This window comes from Gekko japonicus, unplaced genomic scaffold, assembly GCF_001447785.1.
Source record: "Gekko japonicus isolate JY-2015 unplaced genomic scaffold, Gekko_japonicus_V1.1 scaffold1960, whole genome shotgun sequence".
Lineage (NCBI taxonomy): Eukaryota > Metazoa > Chordata > Lepidosauria > Squamata > Gekkonidae > Gekko > Gekko japonicus.
The window spans coordinates 45090-52395 of NW_015164719.1; positions in this window are offsets into that span (position 1 = coordinate 45090).

The window sequence follows — 7306 nt, forward strand, 5'->3', positions numbered from 1 at the left end:
TCAGGGTCATGTTGACATGTATGTAACTTGACTCTTCAAGGTCTGTTATGACTGCTTGTGCAAACTTTTGAAAGTTTCTAGGCCTCCTGCTTGGTTTTGAGTATCATCTTGTGAAACCTCAGATGTTAGTGCCTATAGTAGCTAGAACATTTACTAACCCTTAAAGTTGTACTCTCTGTGCTGTGTGTGTGTGTGGGGGGAGGCCCTAGAGTTAGTGTCAAAAGTTTCTAGCCTCAATTTGAGCTTTGTTAGTAATGACTTCCGAGGGATAGTGTGCAGCAGGACTAGAAAAAGGACAAATACCATAGCAGCTTCGTAGAACTGAAGTTTATATATACGGTATTAAGGGTAATAATCACACTTGCAACAACAACCAGTTCTGGGTACTTATCAGATTCTGTCCTCTTATATACTTCAGGTTTGTATACTCCTTGAGTGAACAGAGTTTTTAACCAAGAGCTAGAAAGAAATTGCTGCTTGTTCATAATCAGCAGAAGTTGGGTAGAGATTTTTGAGCCATTCTCCTCTTGCAGGAGTGGCCTAGGTGAAGGAGCTTGACTGTCAGTGAAAATGCCTGGCTTGAGTTCTGACACTATGCTGGAACTTGAACAAGAACCATTGTTTAGCATGCTAATCTATTTGGAGTTCTGTGTGGGGCATGCCTGTTGCCTACCACAAAAGTACCATGACAAAAAAAAATTGCTTGATTTGGTCTTCAGCCTTAGCAGTTCCGTCACTAGGTATTAGTGAGGCCTAAGCCCTAATGGCTGAAGAATTAGCACAGTGTTTCCAGGGGAGATTATTTTGTTCATTAGCTTTGTAAAAAGCTTGAGGGAATTAATCCTCCATGGGTCGCATGCTCAAAGTCCATTCAAGGCATTCCACTTTAATTATGTAAATGTGGGTTCATTCTTATGTCAGAAGTTAGGCTGGGCAAGTGAGTGCTTTACCCATGACTACTGCAGAATTACAGTATTGGCACACACAAGAGGGATCTCTTGTGCTACAGAGCTATTCAACAAAGAAAGCAGTAATAGTACATTCAGCTTAACAGTGCTGTCCTCTGGGAGGCAGGCTTGGAAACAACCATGGAATCTTGATCCTCTATTTAGGAAGAAGATGGTAAGTATAATTTAGTGTCTTATGTTCAAGTGGAAGAATATGAGCTTTGGCTGGACATTAACGTCAGAACAAAGTAAAACTCTTGTTGTCTAGCACTTGAGAGGGCAGAATGCTCAATTAACCAGTGTCACCCAGAGGGCAACCCCCCCCCCCATCACCACACCCTGTGTCTTTGGGTGCATTTATGTCTTGTTTCCACCTCTTCAGGTAGTCAACTTGATGCCTTCCACTGCCACTTGATATTATCTCCCCCTCCCCCCCCAAAAAAAAAGTGTCTCGAGCTGTTCATAGCTGGGTCCAGGCCAATAGCTATGGCGGGGCATTTGGGGGCTCTGCCCCCTCAAATGTGAGGCACACCCCTCAACAGCTGCTGCCCCTCTCCCCCCTCCCTCCTCTCTTGTGACATTAAAAGGGCCCTCCAGCCAACTGGCTGGAGCATGTGGCCCACTGATCAGCTGGAGGGCCCTCTAAATCTTGCAGCTGCCCCTCTCCTCCTCCCAAGATTTAAAGGGCCCTCCAGCTGATCAGTGGGCCGTTTAAATCTTGCAGGAACTGGGGGAGAGGGGCAGCTGCTGGCCGCACACCTTCCCTGAACTCCAAGCCGTGATCTCAATGCTTGGAGTTCAAGTGTGGGAAGCCCCTGCTAGGAAAAGGGTTCCCTTTAAATGCTGTTTTTCTAGTGGGTGCTGCCCACACCTGATCTCCAAGTGGCAAAATTGCTGCTTGGAGATCAGGGAAAGCATGCGGCTTCTCCCTCTCCCCTACTGCCCCACAAAATTTCCCGATGCCCCACCAACTGAAAATTTCTGGCAACGGGACTGGCTGGGTCTGCTGGGAATCTGGTCCATTTGTGGGCTCTGTAGGATGGGTCCCTTGGTCTGAGGGGGGGGGGGAAGGGCTTCTATCAGGCCAACAGTGGAACTGGCTGTCTTCTGCCGCTTCTTCCAGTTCTGCTGCTTCTGCTTCATCATAGGTTTGAAGCTTACAGATACACACCTGAACAGCATACTCAAGATTGCAACAGCAAAGACATGTTGATGCAACAATTCAGAGCAAGAGGTGTCAGTTATCAGACACTATTAAATAAACAAAATATTGCAAGAGTGCTGTTTTAAGCATGTTTTTATTTTAAGTTAAAAAAACACCCTTTGTGTTTGTGTCCTTTATAAAGTTTATATATTTGTTACCTGGCATTACATTTTATGACACACACGGCCCAGCCCGACAAGGTCTCACCCCTGATCTAGCCTGTTTAAATCCTCCAAAGAAGGAGACCGATGTTGAGTGTTGAGAAGCAATTTTAGCCAGACTTCACTGTTCACCCCTTACTGACTCTGGATTATTTTACCTATCCCATCTATTGCTTGAGTAGTGTTTGAGGGAAGGGGGGGGGTTTCAATCCTCCCCTCGGGAGAAATCTATCTACCTAACACAATGCTCAAATATTTGAACAAGGGGCTGCTGCCATCTACAGTGTCTTATCATCGTTCATTCCCGACAGGGAGTCGCGAAGAGTCAGACTCAACTGTGCGACTGAACAACAACAACAAAGCATTCATTTCAGTGACCTCAGAGGTACTGACATTAGAGTTGTAGACTTCACTTGTACCTTCCGTGTTGTTCCTGTTCCACTTGAGAATCAACATGCTACTTAAGTGAGAGCTGCAATAAATGGGGATAGATTCCTGTCCAGTGTGAGTTAAATTTTTAGTTCCAGTTCTAAGCGTGAAGGGGGTAAGTCCCTTTGAATACGCGTGCCTAGGACAGAGCAGTTAAGCCTAGATGTATGTCAAAACCCACAAGCGCTTCCTCTAATGACCACAATGCTTCGTCCTACTGAAAAGGGGATGTACTAAAAGGAAGGACAGGATTACCCATTGGAAACAATGGGAGAGACTTGAAGGCCCATTGGAAATAATGGAAGCCGAATGCCAATTGACTTGGATGGGCTCCATTGAAATACAATACAGCTCAAGAAGAGTTGCAAAGAAAATGTGGAATGGATTTTCCATAAAGGTCTCTGGTCCCAAATACACTGCTTTGGGACTGGAATGACAGCCCCTGAAGGTATCAGGAGTATTCTGGGACTGGAATGACAAGCCCCAGGGTGGAATGAAAGCCCCTGGGGGTAGCAGATGTGTTCTGAGGGTGGAATGACAGGCCCCAGGGTGGAATGACAGCCCCTGGGGGTACCAGATATGTTCTGAGGGTGGAATAACAGGCCCCACAGAGGAATGACAGCCCCTGGGGGTACAAGGAGTGTTCTTGGACTGGAATGACAGGCCCCAGGGTAGAATGACAGCCCCTGGGAGTAGGAGGTGTGTTCTGACAGTGGAATGACAGGCCCCACAGTGGAATGACAGCCCCTGGGGGTAGCAGTAGTGTTCTGGGATTGAAACGATGGGCGCCACAGTGGAATGACAGCCCCTGGGGGCAGCAGGAGAGTTCTAGGACTGGAATGACAGGCCCCAGAGTGGAATGACAGCCTCTGGGGGTAGCAGATGTATCCTGGGACTGGAATGACAGGCCCCAGATTGGAATGACAGCCACTGGGGATATCGGGAGTGTTCTGGGACTGGAATGACAGGTCCCAGGGTGGAATGACAGCACCCTGGGGGTTAGGAGTGTTCTGGGACTGGAATGACAGGCCCCTAGGCATCCAAGGCCGCCACCCCGAGGCTCAGGGAGGCGGGGGAAGGTTTCGCGTCACCCACCCCCTCCCCCCGCAGCCGTTGCCACTTCCGCGCTGGCGGCAGTGGCCATAACTTTTTAAAGAGCCCCTAACAAGAGCTGGGGGGAGCCAAAATGGCCTGTCTCGTGTGTGACATCACACGCGAGAGGTGGAATTTACCCCTCGGAGTCCAAGGCTGCCACCCCAAGGCTCAGGGAGGCAGGGGAACATTTCACGCCACCCCCTCCCCCCGCGGCTGTTGCCGCTTCTGCGCCGGCGGCAGTGGCCATAACTTTTTAAAGAACCCCTAACGAGAGCTGGGGGAGCCGAAATGGCCTCTCGCATGTGTTGCCGCTCGGACATCACACACAAGAGGTGGAATTTGCCCCTAGGAGTCCAAGGCCGCCACCCTGGGGCTCAGGGAGGTGGGGGAAGGTTTCGCGCCACCCACCCCTTCCCCTGCGGCCATTGCCGCTTCCGTGCCAGTGGCAGTGGCCGTAACCTTTTAAGGAGCCCCTAACGAGAGCTGGGGGAGCCAAAATGGCAATATTGCCTCCTAGGGAAAAGGCCCGTTGTGGAAATAAATACAACGGCCTCTAGAAAGAGGCTCTTGGCGGGTGCCCCAGCCTTGGAAACTCAGTGTCAATTTGCTGTGGCGACCTCAGCAGGGTATAATGATACCACCTCCACCATTTTCTCCAGAGGAACTGATCCCTGCTACCTAAAGCACAGTTGTAATTTTGAGTGATCTCCAGCCCTCACCTGGAGATTGGCAACGATGGTTCCCCGGAAGGGAATAGTTGGTTTGGAGGGTGGAATCTATGGCTTTGTACATGTCGGAGATCCCACGCCTCCTGAAACCTCACCCTCTCCAGGCTCCATCCCTCACATCTCCAGCAATTTCCCACCTGGAGTTGGCAGTTGGCAACCCTATCTCCTTCCCAGCCAATCATCAACCTACCTTTATTTCCCCCTCACTCTTTAGCTTTCCACCCCCCACACACAGAGCCTCTCCAGTGCTCTGAAGCCCTGACTGCTACGTCACATTGGCTGTCATATGGGGGCCACTCAGCAGCATATAAGGGTACAGAGCCCACCATTTTCTCCAGGGGAACTGATCCCTGCAATCTGGAAAGCAGTTGTAATTCTGAGTGATCTCCAGCCCTCACCTGGGGATTGGACACATTTTACAAAACCGTTTAGAATGTTAGAGGCAAAAGCCAATCAAGTCGCATATGCAAACGACCTCTGTGTTCCGAGGCTGAGGCCAGTGAGGCTGCATATGCAAATAAAACATGGTTGCACTTACCTGTAACTGATGTTCATCGAGTGTCTTCTGTGCTGGCACACATGGGACTGCCGGAAGGCAGGCCTGCCGCGGAAGAACATTCCAAGAGCTTTCTCAATCCTGTAAGAATTGAGTCCCCCCTCCCCTCGGAGAGAATTGTGAAATGAGCCATTTCCCGCCCATTTGGTCACGTGACGAGGGGAGGGGGAGGCACCTCTCTCTCTCAGTCCTAACCTGCCGCCGTGGAAATAGAAGTCGTCCACAGCGGGGAAGGAGGGAGGGATGTGTGCCAGCACAGAAGACACTCGATGAACATCAGTTACAGGTAAGTGCAACCATGTTTTCATCTTCGTGTCTTCTGTGCAGTCCCACATGGGAGTCTAGCAAGCTACACAAGACTCGGAGGCGGGTGTGGGCGAAACAGTTTATTCAAGTAATGATTGCAACACTGCTGTACCCACAGATGCGTCAGCTTTAGAATCAACATCGATTGAATAGTGTTGAATGAAAGTCAAAGGCGAAGACCAAGTAGCTGCCTTACATATGTCAGAAATATTAATAGACGCCGCGAAGGCTGTCGAGGTTGCCTGTGCCCTCGTAGAGTGGGCTCGGACTGGAAAGGGACAGGGGAGACCTGCAGCTTCATAACTACCACGAATGGCCGAAACGATCCATCTGGAGATGGACTGCTTCGAGGCCGTCTGCCCCTTTTTGGGACCAGTGCAACAAACAAACAAACGAACCGTGGACCTGAACACCGACGTGCGTTTCAAGTAAAACAATAACGCCCGTCTGAGATCCAAAGTGTGGAATTCTTTATCTACTTCAGAAACCGGATTGGGGAAGAAAGTCGGGAGGACTATGTCCTGTGAAGTATGGAACGCAGTAAGCACCTTTGGTCGGAAATCTGCGCTTGGCCGCAGCATCACCTTATCAGGGTGAAACTTTAAATATGGGGGATCTATTCGCAGGGCTTGTAACTCCCCAACCCTACGAGCCGAAGTAATGGCGATCAAAAACGCGACCTTGTGTGTCAAATGAAGTAATGAACTCCTAGCCAGTGGTTCAAACGGAGCTGCCATCATCTGCGTTAACACCAGTTTGAGATCCCATTGAGGGAAGGGAGGCCGCATTACAGGGAACTTGTTGTACAATCCCCTTAAAAACCGTTTCGATAAGGCACTGGAAAATATCGGCTTGGATTCAATTCCCAAGTGGAAAGCCGATATGGCTGCAAAGTGAACCTTAATGGACGAAGGGGAAAGACCCTCGTCAACTAGTGTCAGGAGGTATTCAAAGATCTCCATTAAAGGACAAGTGTCCGGGCGAATTTTACGGTCGTGCGCCCAAACCGTGAATCGACGCCATTTGGCCGTATAGGACTTCCACGTGGAGGGCCTACGAGAGGCTAACAATATCTCAGTTACTCTATCGGAACAAGTATCTACGTGGAAATGAACCATGCGTGTAGATTTAGGGTGTGGGGGGCAGGGTGGCGAGTCTGTCTTATCCGTAACAAGTCTGGAACTTGCGGCAATGGATACCCCTCGCCCCTGGTTAACGTTAGCAGCAGCGGGAACCAAGGCCGACGGGGCCATAGTGGAGCTATCAGTATGCACGCTGATCTGTCGTGTGCCAGTTTTGTCAACACTCTCGATAAGAGGGGAAGAGGTGGAAAAGCATAAAACAGGGCGCCAGTCCACCTGAGGAGGAATGCATCCCCCAGACAGTTGTCCCTCCTTTGTGACCTGGCACAGAACAGCGGGCACCTCGCGTTCGCCATCGAGGCAAAGAGGTCCACCTCCGGCCAACCCCACTTCTGAAATATGGGGATCAGGTACGTGAACGGGAGGGACCACTCGTGGACCATGAGAGATGTTCTGCTGAGTATGTCTGCTAGGCTGTTTTGAGAGCCCAGAATGTGAATCGCTGAGAGGTGAAACCCTTGTCGAATCGCTAATTCCCAAATGAGGGAAGCTTCCTTGCATAGGGAAAGGGAACCTGTACCACCCTGCTTGTTGACGTAAAACATCGCGACTGTATTGTCCGTAGCTATTTGGATAGTCTTTCCAAGGCCGGAATCTGTAAGAGAGAGAAGGGCGTATCTTATCGCTCTAAGCTCAAGTTTGTTGATATGAAACTTAGATTCCCTAAGGGACCAAAGGCCCTTCACCTGTATGGACCCCGAGTGTGCTCCCCAGCCCTCTAAGGAGGCATCTGTAAAC